Source organism: Pelobates fuscus, chromosome 7 (genome assembly GCF_036172605.1).
Source record: "Pelobates fuscus isolate aPelFus1 chromosome 7, aPelFus1.pri, whole genome shotgun sequence".
In the NCBI taxonomy this organism is placed as follows: domain Eukaryota; kingdom Metazoa; phylum Chordata; class Amphibia; order Anura; family Pelobatidae; genus Pelobates; species Pelobates fuscus.
In genome coordinates this window covers 84,180,222-84,199,924 of record NC_086323.1, presented here as the reverse complement: position 1 = coordinate 84,199,924, position 19,703 = coordinate 84,180,222, and the positions used below count along the sequence as shown (strand labels likewise).

Here is a 19,703-nt window from a genome sequence, read left to right as displayed (position 1 = left end):
AGCCCAGAAATGAAAATTATCCCCACCATGGCATACCATTTGAAAAAGTAGACATCCCAGGGTATTTAAAATGGGGTATGTCCAGACTTTTGTTGTAGCCACTTGAGCACAAACCCTAGCCAAAGTTAGGGTTCAGATTTTTTTTTTTTTGCATTTTTCACATAAAAACTGTATTTTCACTGATAATATCATTATATATTTTACTGCTCTGAAACACCCTGTTTTGTTCAGTAATGTCTCACGAGCACGACGGTACCCCCCAATGTGTAGGTTTTATGGGGTTTTGGAAAGTTACAGGGTCAAATATATAGTTTGTCCATTTATGTTCTAACACATTGAAATTTTGCAAGGTGTTTTTATGGGCCTATCTCGCCTTTGAGAGAGCATGGCAGCCTGGGTAATAACATTTCCACCATTATGGCACACAATTTTCCAAAGTAGGCAACACAGAGTATTCCAAATGGCATAATTTGAGATGTTTGGTCTAACCACTTTATCAGAAATGAAAGGGCCCACATAGCGGTTATAGTTTTATTTGTCCTTTTCACACGCATGAGCTCACTTTTCACAGGACATTTCATATTCCTGATATGAGTTATTGCAACAAAGCCTCACTACTTATATTTAACATTGTCTCCTGAATATAACAGTATAAATGTACCAGATTTTCTGTTTTGAGGGGAAGTCACGGGGACAAAAATATTAGATGTCCATTGCAAAGTTGGAAATTTAGCAAAGTGATTTTATTGGCCTATCTTGCCTTTGAGAGATTGTGGCAGCCTGGGTAATAACATTTCCACCATTATGGCATATCCTGTTCAAAAGTAGGCAGCCCAGAGTATTCTATATTTCAATTGAAATATTTTTTTCAGGGACATAATTTGCAGAAAATGTGTCTGACAGGAGTTTGGTAAAGGGCTGAATTTTATAGAGCCTGTCAAACAGTGGGTCGTTTTTAGGGGGACACAGTGAGTTATCATTAAAATGAAGGAATCGCAGCAGGTAGCGATCCCTCTGCATAACCTCAGGGAAAAGAGGGGTAGCCAGGATGCGTTGCTTGCTCCAGCAGAAACTGATACTGGGCATTTTAACTATACCCATCACTAGGGTTAAAGCCCCAAACCGCTTCATCTCTGCAACATCCGTGGATCTCCACATATTCCTGCGACTATAATGGGACCCCGGATGTGCAGAGAGATACTGCATGGCAAACAAATTTGTTTGCTGAACCATGAGCTCAAATACGTCGTCCGACATAAAGAGCTAAAAAAAAACAAATTGGCTTGCAGTCGTACACTGTTACAGTGATGCCAGGTGTAACAGTGAACGCCGGTATTTCTGGGGCCATCATGTTTGGGGCACCCAGTCTCCGTCTGGGAATTCTAAGCGTCCTCTTGTGGGTGGTGGTGGGGCACCATCACTTGAGGTCTCACTCAGAGGCTCAATGTCAGAGGCAGTGATAGTGTCACTGTCTTGAAGAGTATCACTATCACTGCCTGCCAGAATGGCATACATCTCCTCTGCTGAGTAGCGACGTGCCATTCTAGGGGGACAAATCAATTAACTAATAAAAAAAACTATGGGGTAATTACCTATTATCTACCTGCCTAACATCTACTACCCATGCTCAAAAACCCACAAAAAAATAAAATAAATGTACTGATCACAGTTTAGGCAGCTGTGATCAGTACCGAAAGGGTTTTTTTTTTTTTTTTTTATAAAAATAACCCTAAAAAAGGTCAGCCTGATCAGAGAGCCCTCTGATCACAGTGGTAACTGATACAGTACTGTACAGTAGATATACTGTACAGTACAGTGATCATGGCAGCAGGGAAGGGGTTAAGGGAGATTGGGGTTGCTGCAACTGACACAAAGGGTAAAAAGGGTGAAGGTGGTAAAAGACATCAGCGCTGGTCCCAGGTTAGCGGCAGAAGGGGTTTTTAACCCCTGCACCATGAGGGGGGGGTGGAGGGGCGTGGCACTTGACAGGGGTGGGGGGGAAGCTATAGTGCCACAGGATCAGCAACGATCTCTCTGCTTCGCTCTCAGATCGAAGTGAGGTGAGGAGAGGGGCAGAGACAATGTGTCAGCCAGTGATTTAAAATTATCGGCTGACACTTTATCACAGTGATTGCAGTGACTGGCTGTCACTGTGATCAGATGTTGCAGATCGCGGTCATTTGCCACAGGGGGACTGCCTGGATTGCCAGGCAGATCCCCAGACCGCAATCTGCAATGAGCAAATGGTGGCGGCAACGTGGGCGGCAAGAACAGCGAGGACGTTCTATGCCGTCCACTGGTGTTTAGAGTCAGCCCCTTAAGGACAGCATAGAACGCCCACCGTCCTTAAGGGGTTAACCCAGTGGTTCTCAAGCCAATCTTCATGCGCTCCTACCAGTTTAGGATTTACGGATTGCCCAGTTGTGTCTAAGGTGTTTATTTGTTTATACTTTTTTCTAAAAACACCTTAGACATAACTGGGTACTCCCTAAATTCTGGACTGGTTTGGCAACCACTGCTTTAACCTCTTATAAACCAAATCACAATCTTGTTAGTGTCTATACCAACCTACAGTTACTTCAGTGAAACTTTTTTTTATCATAGAATGAAAAACCATAAAATGAAATTATGGACATAAAAATATGAAATTACAAAATCCACTGACATTTCAGTTAGTTATGCTACTAAAACATTGGCACTTAATTGCTTACAGAGAAAAAATTTATTGACTCTTCCTGGACATTTGGCAAGCTGAATTTAAAAAAAAGAAAAGAAAATTGACAAAAAAAAGCACTGGTATTATTGTTTTAATCTGAAATATTCGTAACATACACTACAACTTTTATGGACATTTTAGTGCTTACTAGACTTGCGCACAAATACTTCTCAGTCCCCACAAACTAATCTAATTCTTAATCTAGACCAAAACAAATTGATCTGTCCAGGATTTACATGACAGATTGATTGAGTTTGAAAGTAGATTAACAGAAATCTGATTAAAGGAACACTATAGGCTCAGGAACACAACTGTGTATTACTCAACCCTATAGTGTTAAAAACACAGTTTAGCCCCCTGATCCCTCTTTCCCCCTTAAATATATTTTAATTTTTTTTTTTCCAGCACCGCACATAGATTGCTATTTGCCCTACGTATGTCCTTACCTAATGATTTGTTATATGTTAGACATCTCAGTGGCTGATACTCGATATGTGACTGGAGAATCTCAATATATAATAAACCTTCTTAATTTTTACACCACAGTCTGATTCTATTTTTGCTTTTCATAAATCAATTGCCATTTTAATTAGAGGTAATGGTTTCATTTTTTTTAGTCAATAGTTAAAATGGGTCAGATATAGACCAGGGGTAGGTAACCTTCAGCACTTAGGATGTTGTGGATTACATCTCCAGATGTGCTCTTACAGTCATATTGGTAGTAAAGCATTAGGGGAGTTGTAGTCTATAACATTTGGAGTCCCTGATCTAGACAGAATCCTTTTCTGGATGGATGCATTTCTGGCTGGATTATTGGCTATACTAGGCTCTGAATCTAGTCTGTGATCTGTTGCTATATTAAAATTCTTGAGTTCTGCTTTGAAGTGTTTAACAATGAACATTGTTATAAAGTACAGAAAAGTTCAACTCAAGAATAGTTGCTAAGTCTAAGACTACTTTTATTGATCTTCATTATTATCTAGCCTGTAGGTTGAAGTTCTATGTTTATCAGATGTAACAGAATAACACTATGAACTGTTCCACAATCTATTTCGAAACCTGACAGATTTTTTTTACCCAGCGACAAAACTACAAGTTTCATAAACCTAGCAACTGATTTTGTTTTGCTTTTAGCATATTTTATTCTAGTGTTTTTATATACACTTTATACAATAAACAGCAGCCTTTTTTTACCTGATACATGAGTCCGGTTTTCCATACTTGTAGCGTCACTGCTACAGGAAGAGGCGTTCTGGATTAGCCCCCCACAAACATCGGGGGAGGCTCCTTATTCTACATAATCCTGTAAGTGCGATTTGTTTTTGCGCTATCAATTCATGCAATACAGTGTAACACTATATTTGTTCCTTTGTGTTTCCTTATCTTATTTGTAGATCTACAGCCATATTCTCCAATACACTTGCTGCTTTTGTACCATTTAGAAGGGAACATGGTCTACGATATTCGTGGAGAAAGCTACTATCACTATCTATTAAGATAAGTGTTTTTTCCATCACACTATTTATTTGTTTAAAGTGTTGGATGTGTTTGTTTGTTTAACAAGTTTCATACACGTTGTACCATGTTTAAACTTTCTGCTTCATGCTTTAACTGTAAACATATTGTATTCTCACAATTATTCTCTGTCCTGGGGGATAAAAGGATACTTTGTACATCTACTACATGCTCTTTCGACTGCTTTGTTACCAAAAAAGGTACATGGTCAGCAATTGTTGATGGTGCAATTAAATTCTGCAAGTGCTGCCAAGTTTTAGAATACTTTCTTTCTTTGTTCTTCATTAGCATTTAGTCCTTATGTTGAACATTTCAGGGTTATTCACAAAAGTGAGAATTCTCTGGAATTTAAAGTGACTTCAAGATGGTTTGTTTATTTTGTTTGTTCAGATTTTCTGGTCTAAATTTTGAAATTCACTTTGAATTTCTGGCAGTTCTAATTTTAGTGAATAACCCTATTTATATATATCATATATAACACAAGCGCACTATAAAGTGCTTCACAATTATTTAGAAATCTAAGAGATTCTCGATTTTACCAGGAACAAAGCTGCAAGTCTTCTGCAGGTTTTACCATATTTCAACTTTCTCAATATTCACTATAGTGATGTCGCGAACACGAAATTTTCGGTTCGCGAACGGCGAACGGGAACTTACGCAAACGTTCGCGAACCGGGCGAACCGCCGTTGACTTCAATGGGCAGGCGAATTTTAACTCTTTCTGGCCACAAAAGTGATGGAAAAGTTGTTTCAAGGGGACTAACACCTGGACTGTGGCATGCCGGAGGGGGATCCATGGCAAAACTCCCATGGAAAATTACACAGTTGATGCAGAGTCTGGTTTTAATCCATAAAGGGCATAAATCACCTAACATTCCTAAATCACAATGGATATGGATTGACACCTGACATATGACATATTGACACCTTGACATATGGATTGACACCTGTCCTCAGAGACCCTGATACACACTGACACAGAGCAGACTAGGGACTGTTCACCCTACATAGGGTCACTTGGCAGGTATGGATTGACACCTGTCCTCAGAGACCATAATACACACTGACACAGAGCAGAATAGAGACTGTTCCCTCTACATAGGGTCACTTGGCAGATATGGATTGACCCCTGTCCTCAGAGCCCCTGATACACACAGACACAGAGCAGAATAGAGACTGTTCCCCCTACACAGGGTCCCTTGGCAGATATGGATTGACACCTGTCCTCAGAGACCATGATACACACTGACACAGAGCAGAATAGAGACTATTCCCCTACATAGGATCACTTGGCAGATATTGATTGACACCTGTCCTCAGAGACCATGATACACACTGACACAGAGCAGAATAGAGACTGTTCCCCTACATAGGGTCACTTGGCAGATATTGATTGACACCTGTCCTCAGAGACCATGATACACACTGACACAGAGCAGAATAGAGACTGTTCCCCTACATAGGGTCACTTGGCAGGTATGGATTGACACCTGTCCTCAGATACCATGATACACACTGACACAGAGCAGAATAGAGACTGTCCCCCCTACATAGGGTCACTTGGCAGATATGGATTGACACCTGTCCTCAGAGACCATGATACACACTGACACATCAGTTTAATCCCTGTTATGTGCCTTTTTTTTAGTTTGGTTTTTGAAGCCACAGTGCAGCACCAGAGGGCCGAAAAATTAGGCATGTACACATGCCTGAAAAATAAGGTATTGTTGCAGCCGCTGCTGTAACAGCGGCCATAAAAATTGATGTTTGTTTCCCAGGCAGAAAGTGCCCTAAAACATTGCGGCTTGAACCGTAGTTGGTGGCGGATAAGTCACGCAAGTCAACCGGCATTCAGAGCTGAAATATAGCAGCGTGTGGACCATTTTTAGCCCAGGGCAGCTCATCTCATCAGGCCTTTTTTAGTCGAATGTATCACCCACTGTCAGTCCCTTCGGGATCCATCCCTCATTCATCTTAATAAAGGTGAGGTAATCTAGACTTTTTTTACCTAGGCGACTTCTCTTCTCAGTGACAATACCTCCTGCTGCACTGAAGGTCCTTTCTGACAGGACACTTGAAGCGGGGCAGGCCAGAAGTTCTATCGCAAATTGGGATAGCTCAGGCCACAGGTCAAGCCTGCACACCCAGTAGTCAAGGGGTTCATCGCTCCTCAGAGTGTCGATATCTGCAGTTAAGGCGAGGTAGTCTGCTACCTGTTGGTCGAGTCATTCTCTGAGGGTGGATCCCGAAGGACTGTGGCGATGCGTAGGACTTAAAAATCTCCGCATGTCCTCCATCAACAACACATCTTTAAAGCGTCCTGTCCTTGTCGGCGTGGTCGTGGGAGGAGGAGGATGACTTTCACCTCTTCCCCTGTTAGATTCCTGTTGTGCTGTGACATCACCCTTATACGCTGTGTAAAGCTTACTTTTTAATTTATTTTGCAAATGCTGCATCCTTTCCGACGTTGTAAATCGGTAACATTTCCGCCACTTTCTGCTTATACCGGGGGTCTAGTAGCGTGGACACCCTGTACAGGTCGTTCTCCTTCAGCCTTTTTATACGAGGGTCCCTCAACAGGCACGACAGCATGAAAGACCCCATTCGCACAAGGTTGGATGCCGAGCTACTCATTTCCCGTTCCTCCTCCTCAGTGATCTCAATGAAGGTATGTTCTTCCCCCCCAGCCACGTACAACACCACAGGTACCAGATAGGTGACAACGAGCACCCTGGTATGCCTGTTGTGGTTGGTCTTCCTCCTCCTCCTCAAAGCCACATTCCTCCTCTGACTCCTCTTCCTCACAATCCTCTTCCAGCGTTGCCGCAGGTCCAGCAAGCGATGCTGATAAGGCTGTTTCTGGTGGTGATGGTGACCACAACTCTTCCTCTTCGTCTTCACGCTCATCTACAGCCTGATCCAGCACTCTTCGCAAGGCACGCTCCAGGAAGAAAACAAATGGTATGATGTCGCTGATGGTGCCTTCGGTGCGACTGACTAGGTTTGTCACCTCCTCAAAAGGATGCATGAGCCTACAGGCATTGCGCATGAGCGTCCAGTAACGTGGCAAAAAAATTCCCAGCTCCCCAGAGGCTGTCCTAGCACCCCGGTCATACAAATATTCATTAACGGCTTTTTCTTGTTGGAGCAGACGGTTGAACATTAGCAGTGTTTAATTCCAACGTGTCGGGCTGTTGCAAATCAAGCACCTCACTGGCATGTTGTTTTGCCGCTGGATTTCTGCAAAGCGCGCCATAGCCGTGTAGGAACGCCTGAAATGGCCACACACGTTCCTGGCCTGCTTCAGGACGTCCTGTAAGCCTGTGTACTTATGCACAAAGCGTTGTACGATCAGATTACACACATGAGCCATGCACGGCACATGTGTCCACTTGCCCAACTTCAATGCCGCCAATAAATTTGTTTCGTTGTCACAAACCACTTTGCCGATATCCACTTGCTGCGGAGTCAGCCACTTTTCCACCTGTGCGCTCAGGGCGGACAGCAGTGCTTGTCCGGTGTGACTCTCTGCTTTCAAGCAAGTCAAACCCAAGACGTCGTGACACTGCCATATCCGGGATGTAGAATAGTATCTGGGTAGCTGGGGGGGTTGCCGTTGATGTGGAGCAAGACGCAGCAGCAGAAGAGGACTCAGCCGAGGAGGTTATGGAAGAGGATGGAGTAGGAGGAGTAGAGGAGGTGGCAGCAGGCCTGCCTGCATGTCATGGCGGTGTCACCAACTCCTCTGCAGAGCCACGCATTCCATGCATGGCAGCCGTCAGCAGGTTTACCCAATGCGCAGTGTAGGTGATATACCTGCCCTGACCATGCTTTGCAGACCAGGTATCAGTGGTCAGATGGACCCTTGCCCCAACACTGTGTGCCAGACATGCCATTACTTCCTTTTGCACAATCGAGTACCGGTTGGGGATTGCCTTTTGTGCAAAGAAATTTCGGCCGGGTACCTTCCACTGCGGTGTCCCAATAGCTACAAATTTTTGGAACGCCTCAGACTCCACCAGCTTGTATGGTAAAAGCTGGCGGGCTAAGAGTTCAGACAAGCCAGCTGTCAGACGCTGGGCAAGGGGGTGACTTTGTGACATTGGCTTCTTATGCTCAAACATGTCCTTGACAGACACCTGACTGTAGGCAGATATGCAGGAACTGCTCAAGGCGAGAGACGGAGTGGCGGATGGTTGAGAGGGGGCAAGGAGGACAGCAGTGGTTGACGTGGCTGAAGATGCTGGACCAGGAGGAGGATGGCGGCTTTAAGTTTGTGTGCTGCTTGTACTCATGTGTTGATCCCATAGGCGTTTGTGATGTGCGATCATATGCCTACGCAAAGCAGTTGTACCTAGGTAGGTGTTGGACTTCCCACGACTCAGTTTCTTTTGCCACAGGTTGCAAATGGCATCGCTGTTGTCAGAGGCAGACACACAATAAAAATTCCACACTGCTGAGCTCTGCAATGACGGCATTCTGGTGGTGGACACAGCATGCGTTGATTGGCGTGCTGTCGGGCTGACCCCGGGTGCCGATGCATGCTGTCTGACAGTGCCACTAGCTCCTTGCGACGACCTCACCCTGCTTCCAACTCGTCTCCTCCTCCTCCTCTCTGTCTCCCCATCTGAACTTTCGCCCTGTTCTTCCTCTTGCCGAGCGGGCACCCACGTGACATCCATGGACGCAGCGTCATCATCAACCGCTTCACTTGTATCTGACAACTCAGCAAAGGAAGCAGCAGCGGGTACAACATCATCATCATCACACCGTACATCCATGTGTGTAATGCTGCCTGCCTGAGACATATCCCTGTTATCTACATCCTCTGGCAATAATGGTTGTGCATCACTCATTTCTTCAAACGGATGAGTAAATAACTCCTCTGACATACCAAGTGAAGCTGGTGCTAGTGTTGGTGGTGACGGCAGGCGGGTGAGTGGTATCTTGAGAGGTGCCCGAAGCTGTCCGTGCGTAAGCTGTAGAAGATTGGGTGTCCTGTGCTAGCCAGTCAACTATGTCCTCAGAACTTTTCAAGTTCAGGGTACGTGGCCTCTGAAAACTGGGCATTATTCTAGGGCAAAAGGGAATCACAGCACCACAACCACGATGGCCCCTGCGGGGTGGTCTGCCTCTGCCTGTCATTTTTTTTTGGGATTAGTGGTACTATGCGTGCAAGCTACTGTGAGACCAGATATGAGTGGCACTGTGCAGTGGCAGAGGTTGGCAGAGTACACGCTGTAGGCCTGACACACCCGCTTGAAGACAACTAACTGCTATTTAATCTATAACAGTGAAAACAGTTTTTTGGTTTTAAATGCATGCTATTGTGACACCAGATATGAGTGGCAATGTGCACTGGCAGAGGTTGGCAGAGTACTCGCTGTTGGCCTGACACACAGACGCTTGCAGACAACTAACTGATATTCAATCTATAACAGTGAAAAAAAATGTTTTGTTTTTAAATGCAAGCTTAAGCTATTGTGACACCAGATATGAGTGGTGGCACTGGGCAAGTGGGCACAGTATCCACTGTGAGCCTGACACAGAAGCTGGCAGACAACTGCGGGTTTAATATGCTTACTGTTAAGGCAGAGTAGGCACCTGCTCTCCCCACATTGCAAGTGCCTACTCTGCTAAAATGTACCTGTCCGGGGGAAGAGGATGCTGGCAGCAGCGAGGGAGCTCAGTCTGTTTTCCTGCTCCTCACTGCTCCCTCGAGCGTGCTGTCTATACTGGCTTCATTCCAGCCCAGCATCACTAAACTGCGCACGTGAGGGAGCAGTGAGGAGCAGGAAAGGAGACGTCCAGAGAGAAGATCCCCACTGGACCCCAGGGAAATGCCCCACATTAGCTCCCAAAGGTAGGGAGCAAGAAATAAAATGATTTGTGAATGTGTGCAAGAATGTATAAATGTGAGTGTGTGTGTGTATTCTCTCAGAGAGTGTGTCTGTCAGTGAGTGTGTCTGTGTCTGTCTGTATGTCTGTCTGTGTGTGTGTCTGTCTGTCTGTCAGTGTGTGTGTATGTCAGTGCATGTGTTGGTCAGTGTTTTGTGATGGCCGCGGCTGGACTGTGGAGGACCTGGAGGTGCACAGAGGCATGCAACGCCACGTCACATTCAGACGTGACGTCAACCTGCTCCACCTTCACAGGGTTTCAAGGAGTAGCAAGAGGATCTGCTTTGGCACAGAGTGGCGATGCCCCCATTGGGGCTATACCAGAGGCTGGACTTCAGAGTCGCATATTGGCAAAGGCAATGTGAGTGGAGTCTGCTTGTTGGCTAATATTGTTTTTTTTTTTTTTTTTTTTTTTAACAAGGGCTGTGGTTGAGTAGAGGGGGGTGTTGGTACTAAGTAGAGGGGGGTGGCTGGGATTTAGTATAGAGGGGGGACAGGAATTTAGTATAGAGGGGGGGACTGGGATTTAGTATAGAGGGAAGCACTGGGGTTTTATAGAGGAGGGTGCTGGGGATAGAATAGGACGGTGCTGGTTGTTGTTTTTTATACTGTACTTTTCAAAATAAACCTACGTTTCTATGAAAATTTAAGGTTTGGTTTGTTTTTTCAGCCCACATAATCTTAAACCTTGTTTGTTTGACATGTGCTAGCCTTTGAGTTTGACATGCTTGATGTAGTGTATCTATAAATAAGATATCCACTTGTAACAGTGGACTATGCATTAAAACATTACAATGCTGTCAGTTTAAAGCAGAATCAGTTTTCCATCAATGCTCACTACATTTTACAAACTTTCTTACATCAGCAATTTGAAAGCCATTATTATTCTCTGTAAATAGCTTCCTGCACACACAGGAGAGACACTCTTAAACTTCACAGGAAGAACATCAAAGCCAGTCGGGGTTTCTAACAATAAGATCACTTGCCTTGATTCATATACTAGAAATAAGATATATTCATAGAAATTGTAAATTACTTACCTTGTATTTCTGTTTGTTCTTCGGTGTGAAAGTTGTTGTTTTTTTGAGTAGGATGTTATACTGAGTAATATAACCTGTATGTTCTGTGTCCCCTGTATAAAGTCTAACAAAACAGCTGCCAGTTCCTTGTTAACTATTATATCTGTAGTTGCAGCAACTTATCTCAATGACCTTTAAACACAGTGATCAGGTCTATTCATTGTCACATCAAATCAAGGTTTGCACCCATTTCTGTCACAGGTACCTCATTACAGGGACCTATTTAATTCTTGCATTGCAGAAAACCCAAGAACATGGATACCCCATGTAATTTAATCCTATAAAAGCAAACAACAACCAGTCATGACAAAATAGCATCAGATAGAAGTCTTAAAAACTTATAACATCAAGTAGGACAATCAATTAAAACGTTGATTGGTTTTCCATTGGTCATGATTTATATTACTTATATTACTATAATTAATACTGGCATTTAGAAAGTGCCTCTATATTCCGCAGTGCTGTGAAATTTATACCCAGATAGATTCTAACAAAATATAGTTCTTTAAGGACATGGATTCCATGGTTCAACATTTTAACTCTGACTACTCTGCCTACTAGGCTCCAATTTAACATTTAGGAAGAAAGAAACACGTCTTAAAAGATTTATGCATGGCAGAAAAAATAATTTCCGCTAAATCATGTCTCCTGAAAAAAAACAATTGGGGGCCGTTTGAGTTTAGGCCATATGGCAATTTGGGAAAAAAAATTGACAAGTGAAAATATAGGCGCTAATGTTATTTGTCTTTTAGATTAAAGTGCAAACCAATCTTTTAAAAGAAGCAGCACCATAAACAGTGTTATAGCTCATAAAAACACACATACAATACAATAATACTGTGCCTTCGAGACAAAATTTTGCAAAGTGCAACAAGTGCTGTATTGTGCAAAATGTGCTTTATTTAAAGTGCATATATACCCTTAACACTTATAGGGTGCACTCATATGCAATTGTGATATAATACACTCACTTTTAAATTCATATGTAGATCCTCTCTATATAACAAAAAAGGAGGGGGAAAAAACAATAATAGTGTAATTCTATAACACAGAAAGTAAAATGTAAATGTGTAAAGTGTTCACTCACAATAGTAGAGCAGAAAAGTCTGCTCTAATTATGACAGCTGATTTTAATAAATTTTTATACATTTTTTATATATACTAGTGTATATATATATTTATATGTAATTTTTAAATGTATTCTTTGGATAAATTATAGACACTGAAGTATTTCTGAAAAAAAGAGATATCCTTATGTATATGTCCATTTTTTCTTCTTATTTCCTATTTGAGCAGGTTTTCCATAATCTGTATATATACAGAAACTCAGGTACATATACATATTTAATTCTAATGATATTTATGTTATTTTTATGTAGAATGTATATTGTTGATTTTTTTTTATATTGCTGTTTCTTTAAGATATAATCATAAGAAATTATATCTATAGATATAAATGTACTATTATATGCTATTTGGTTTTTAAAGGTTAAATTTTGTATTCAAATAAAGAAGATTTTTAGATGTTTTATATATTGAATAAAACTATAAAGTAATTTTTTCATATGGACGATTTGTCAAACTACATGACTATTTCAACGAAAGGATGCAATACACGCCCATAATGATAGACTTCTGGGCAGAACTGAAGAAGCCGTGCACATGGCGAAATGCGTCATCACGCTGACCACGTACGGACGCACATTGGGAAGCTTGCAGACTGAATACTCCGCCCCCCGGAAGTCTCTGATTGCAGTGTTTTGGCAGCTCGCGGTGGAAGAAGCAGGTGTTCTATCAAAATTCCCTACCTGTGAAAATCCCCTACCCTCGTCACTTCCGGGGAGGGGAATCAGCTGGATCCTGTGCTGCACATGCGTGCTAGCACTCCTGCTACTCCTCCACAGCAACCCTAATTTGAACCCTCACTTAACCCTAAATGTCCCGTGTGCCTAAGCTTAGTGAATGCACTAGCTATAATGAAAGTGTAAAACTAGTTTTACTTACCTTCCAGGACCTGGCTGTGGAGGGGTAGCAGGAGTGCTAGCACACATGTGCAGCACAGGATCCAGCTGATTCCCCTCCCCGGAAGTGACGAGGGTAGGGAATTTTCACGAGGTAGGGGAATTTGATAGAACACCGGCCCTTCACTGTGAGAAATCTGAACTGATACATTGGAATAAGCTGCTATTTAATCTGTGCAATAAATCCCAAAGTGGATTGTTTCTGTCTTTGCCGTTTGTATCCCTGGAGGGATTTAGGAGCTATCTTAGTTAGAGCATTCTTCTTTGCTCTACTATTGTGAGTGAACACTTTACACATTTACATTTTACTTTCTGTGTTATGGAATTACACTATTATTGTTTTTTTCCCCTCCTTTTATGTTATATGGAGAGGATCTACATATGACTTTAAAAGTGAGTGTCTTGTGTATTATATCACAATTGCATTTGAGAGCACCATATAAGTGTTAAGGGTATTTATGCACTTTATATAAAGCACATTTTGCACAATACAGCACTTGTTGCACTTTAAATACATTTTTGTCTTAAAGGCACAGCGCACCTATGTTTTGATTTTTTCATATGGCAATTTGGCTTGACCTTATTTCAGGAAAAACAATCAGACGAACCAAAGGTGTAAAAATAGGCCAGACAGTACAATGCAAAATATATACATAATATAAATCTTATAAATATAAATCTCTTATATTTTACAGTACACCAGTAGGCACATATTCCCACCAATTGGTTCACAGATCAAGGAAGAAACTGTAACCAATAGATGGGAAAAAGAAGAGAAGCAGAAAGTAAAGAATTATAATTATTATAGGGTTTTTCACTACATTTTTTTTCCCCCCTCTATTGGTCACGTCTCCTTTGATCTGCAAATAAAATCAACATTTAGTGACTGTCCCCTAACCATCAATCATCTTTTTTTGTGTCAAGGTCAGGATTAAGAATTGCAAATCAAAACGAACATACTCGGCCATTGCATGTTTACTTGTGATTGAACAATATATTTCGGCCATCATTCCAGGAATTGGAATGATGACCCAATCAGTGCAAATTCAGTTAAATAGCAGTTTATAAAGTAATCTCCAAGTCTATTTCTTTGCCATATACATTATTGACTTGTTATTGCAACTGGAAAGTACATTGTGCACATCAATTATCATCTACATTAATTATATAGGGTATTAATTTGTTATGAAAATAAAAAGTGTAACAAGCAATTGTTTTGTTTATTCAATGAAGTGGTCTGGGTGCCAGGTCCCCCAGGTTTTAACCCTGCAGCTGTAAACATAGCAGTTTCAGAGAAACTGCTATGTTTACATTGCAGGGTTAATCCAGCCTTTAGTGGCTGTTTTCCTGACAGCCACTAGATGTGCTTCCGCGACGCTCAATGCGAAATTCGCATTGAGCACGCAGAATGTCCATAGGAAAGCATTGTGTAATGCTTTCCAATGGGCGGTTTGAATGTGCGTGTGGCTCTGGCGGCGCATGCGCATTCGGCTCCACTCGGGAGCTGATGTTGGAGGGGGAGGAGAGGTCACCATCACCGAGGGAGCACATCAATGATCATCTACATTAATTATATATAGGTAAGTGGCTGAAGGGGTTTTAACCCCTCCAGCCCAGCAGTAGGGGGCCCTTGAGGGTTGGGAGAAATAAGGACTATATAGTGCCAGGAAAAAGAGTTTGTTATCCTGACACTATAGTGGTCCTTTAAGTGCAGATTCAACTGACCTTTTTTGCTGTCTCTCTTTAACAACTGAATCATTGCACTAACACTTTCAATATAAATTACTTGACCATGGCTTTAACCCCTTAAGGACCAAACTTCTGGAATAAAAGGGAATCATGACATGTCACGTGTCCTTAAGGGGTTAAATTTCCTGAGTTCTATCTCCTACATCCAAAGCACTTTTTTGTATAGGATCCAAGTCTTAGATCCAGGTTCTTGTTTTTTTGGCCATATTAAATACCCTCATGGGCTTAATAATTAAAGCCAAGAGACTGAGCTTTTTGGCACTGTAGTAACAACATGTTGAGTCACAGTATTACACATGCAGTGAAAACCAGTTTATTCAAGCTTGATAGTGCAGAAGTGTCCTGCATGCCATCAGCTAATGAGTGGAATTATTGGCCATTAGTGATGTACCGAACTGTTCGCCGGCGAATAGTTCCTGGCGAACATAGCGTGTTCGCGTTCGCCACCGCGGGCGAACACATGCGCGGTTCGATCCGCCCCCTATTCATCATCATTGCGCAAACTTTGACCCTGTGCCTCACGGTCAGCAGACACATTCCAGCAAATTAGCAGCAGACCCTCCCACCTCCCTCCCAGCATCCATTTTAGATTCATTCTGAGGCTGCATTCTTAGTGAGAGGAGGGAAAGTGTAACTGCTGCTCATTAGATAGGGAAATTGATAGCTAGGCTAGGGTATTCAGTGTCCACTACAGTCCTGAAGGACTCATCTGATCTCTGCTGTAATGTAATGGCAGTTGCCTGCCTGCCAGCTTCTGTGTCAGGCTCAGTGGATACTGTGCCCATTTGCCCAGTGCCACCACTCATATCTGGTGTCACAATAGCTTAAGCTTGACATTTAAAAATAAAAAAATGTTTTTCACTGTAATAGATTGAAGAGCAGTTAGTTGCCTGCCAGCTTCTGTGTCAGGCTCAGTGGATACTGTGCCAATTTGCCCAGTGCCACCACTCATATCTGGTGCCACAATAGCTTAAGCTTGACATTTAAAAAAATATTTTTTTTCACTGTAATAGATTGAATAGCAGTTAGTTGTCTGCCAGCTTCTGTGTCAGGCTCAGTGGATACTGTGCCCATTTGCCCAGTGCCACCACTCATATCTGGTGTCACAATAGCTTAAGCTTGACATTTAAAAAGAAAACATATTTTTTCACTGTAATAGATTGAATAGCAGTTAGTTGTCTGCCAGCTTCTGTGTCAGGCTCAGTGGATACTGTGCCCATTTGCCCAGTGCCACCACTCATATCTGGTGTCACAATAGCTTAACTTGACATTTTAAAAATAAAAAAAATGTTCACTGTAATAGATTGAAGAGCAGTTAGTTGCCTGCCAGCTTCTGTGTCAGGCTCAGTGGATACTGTGCCCATTTGCCCAGTGCCTCCACTCATATCTGGTATCACAATAGCTTAAGCTTGAAATTTAAAAAGATTTTTTTTTTCACTGTAATAGATTGAATAGCAGTTAGTTGTCTGCAAGCGTCTGGGTGTCAGGCCTTCAGCGTGTACTCTGCCAACCTCAGCAAGTGCACTTTTCCACTCATATCTGGTGTGACTATAGCGTGCCTTTAAAAATAAAAAAGTTTTTCACTGAAGCTAATAGCAGTTAGTGTCCTTAAAGCGGGTGTCAGGCCTACAGCGTGTACTCTGCGGACCTCTGCCAGTGCACATTGCCACTCATATCTGGTGTCACAATAGCGTGCATTTAAAACCAAAAAACTTTTTCACTGTTATAGATTGAATAGCAGTTACTTGTCTTCAAGCGGCTATGTCAGGCCTACAGCGTGTACTCTGCCAACCTCTACAAGTGCACATTGCCACTCATATCTGGTGTCTCTATAGCGTGCCTTTAAAAAGAAAAAAAGTTTTTCACTGTAAGCTAATAGTAGTTAGTGTCCTTAAAGCGGGTGTCAGGCCTACAGCGTGTACTCTGCCAACCTCTGCCAGTGTACTTTGCCACTCATATCTGGTGTCTCTATAGCGTGCCTTTTATAAAGAAAAAAAGTTTTTCACTGTAAGCTAATAGTAGTTAGTGTCCTTAAAGCGGGTGTCAGGCCTACAGCGTGTACTCTGCAGACCTCTCCCAGTGCACATTGGCACTCATATCTGGTGACACAATAGCGTGCATATAAAACCAAAAAACTTTTTTCACTGTTATAGATTGAATAGCAGTTACTTGTCTTCAAGCGGGTGTGTCAGGCCTACAGCGTGTACTGTGCTAACCTCTGCCAGTGCACATTGCCACTCATATCTGGTCTCACAGTAGCTTGCACTCATAGTACCACTAATCAAAAAAAAAATGACAGGCAGAGGCAGGCCACCCCGCAGGGGCCATCGTGGTCGTGGTGCTGTGATTCCCTTTGGCCCTAGAATAATGCCCAGTTTTCAGAGGCCACGTACCCTGAACTTGAAAAGTTCTGAGGACATAGTTGACTGGCTAACACAGGACACCCAGTCTTCTACAGCTTCTGCTCTGAACCTTGATGCACCATCCTCCTCCAGCTTAGCTTCAGTCACCTCTCAAGATACCACTCACCCGCCTGCCGCCACCACCAAAACTAGCACCACAGCCGCTTTACTTGGTATGTCAGAGGAGTTATTCACACATCCGTTTGAAGAAATGAGTGATGCGCAACCATTATTGCCAGAGGATGTAGATAACAGGGATATGTCTCAGGCAGGCAGCATTACACACATGGACGTACGGTGTGATGATGATGATGTTGTACCCTCTGCTGCTTCCTTTGCTGAGTTGTCAGATACAAGTGAAGTGGTTGATGATGGCGATGCGTCCATGGATGTCACGTGTGTGCCCGCTCGGCAAGAAGAAGAACAGGGCGAAAGTTCAGATTGGGAGACAGAGAGGAGGAGGAGGAGACGAGTTGAAAGCAGGGGGAGGTTGTCGCAAGGAGCTAGTGGCACAGTCAGACAGCATGCATCGGCACCCGGGGTCAGCCCGACAGCACGCCAATCAACGCATGCTGTGTCCACCACCAGAATGCCGTCATTGCAGAGCTCAGCAGTGTAGATTTTTTGTGTGTGTATGCATGTGACAACAGCGATGCCATTTGCAACCTGTGCCAAAAGAAACTGAGTCGTGGGAAGTCCAACACCCACCTAGGTACAACTGCTTTGCGTAGGCACATGATCGCACATCACAAACGCCTATGGGATCAACACATGAGTACAAGCAGCACGCAAACCCTAAGCCACCATCCGCCTCCTGGTCCAGCATCTTCAGCCACATCAACCACTGCTGTCCTCCTTGCCCCCTCTCAACCATCTGCCACTCCGTCTCCCGCCTTGAGCAGTTCCCGCTCATCTGCCCACAGTCATGTGTTTGTCAAGGACATGTTTGAGCGTAAGAAGCCAATGTCAGAAAGTCACCCCCTTGCCCAGCGTCTGACAGCTGTCTTGTCCAAACTATTAGCCCGTCAGGTTTTACCATACAAGCTGGTGGAGTCTGAGGCGTTCAAAAAATGTTAGCTATTGGGACACCGCAGTGGAAGGTACCCGGTCGAAATTTCTTTTCACAAAAGGCAATCCCCAACCTGTACTCGATTGTGCAAAAGGAAGCAATGGCATGTCTGGCACACAGTGTTGGGGCAAGGGTCCATCTGACCACTGATACCTGGTCTGCAAAGCATGGTCAGGGCAGGTATATCACCTACACTGCGCATTGGGTAAACCTGCTGACGGCTGCCAAGCATGGAATGCTTGGCTCTGCAGAGGAGTTGGTGACACCGCCACGACTTGCAGGCAGGCCTGCTGCCACCTCCTCTACTCCTCCTACTCCATCCTCTTCCATAACCTCCTCGGCTGAGTCCTCTTCTGCTGCTGCGTCTTTCTCCACATCAACGGCACCCCCCCAGCTCTCCAGGTACTATTCCACATCCCGGATACGGCAGTGTCATGCCGTCTTGGGTTTGACTTGCTTGAAAGCAGAGAGTCACACCGGACAAGCACTCCTGTCCGCCCTGAACGCACAGGTGGAAAAGTGGCTGACTCCGCAGCAACTGGATATCGGCAAAGTGGTTTGTGACAACGGAAAAAATTTGTTAGCGGCATTGAATTTGGGCAAGTTGACACATGTGCCGTGCATGGCACATGTGTGTAATCTGATCGTACAACGCTTTGTGCATAAGAACACAGGCTTACAGGACGCCCTGAAGAAGGCCAGGAAGGTGTGTGGCCATTTCAGGCGTTCCTACATGGCCATGGCGCACTTTGCCGATATCCAGCGGCGAAACAACATGCCAGTGAGGCGCTTGATTTGCGACAGCCCGACACGTTGGAATTCAACACTCCTAATGTTCGACCGCCTGCTCCAACAAGAATAAGCTGTTAGTGAATATTTGTATGACCGGGGTGCTAGGACAGCCTCTGGGGAGCTGGGAATTTTTTTGCCACGTTACTGGACGCTCATGCGCAATGCCTGTAGGCTCATGCGTCCTTTTGAGGAGGTGATAAACCTAGTCAGTCGCACCAAAGGCACCATCAGCGACATTATACCATTTCACCAAAAGCATAGTAAATATGCCGGATATAGAATTGAATCCACTCACATTTTTTAGAGCCTTTTACAGATCTAAGGCTCTAAACTTCCTAGTGTCTGTGTCTTTTTTGGGTAGACCACACGACCTTTCTCTCCCGATATACGTGTGTGTATTTTCCTCCGTGTTGGGTAGAAAAAAAGGGGCACAGGTAATCCAATCTGTGCGTAGTATTTCAG

The 19,703-nt window shown here is 43.5% G+C and overlaps 1 protein-coding gene across 1 annotated transcript in view; it reads right to left on the bottom strand.

The window, feature by feature from the left end:
* The window catches only part of LOC134567970 (flavin-containing monooxygenase 5-like), an 82,675-nt gene extending 71,386 nt beyond the window's left edge, over positions 1–11,289 (bottom strand). Inside the window, exon 1 of the mRNA XM_063426158.1 lies at positions 11,170–11,289. The gene's annotated coding sequence lies outside the window, so the exon portion shown is untranslated. The remainder of the gene's footprint in view (positions 1–11,169) is intronic.
* Positions 11,290–19,703: the final 8,414 nt, after the last annotated feature.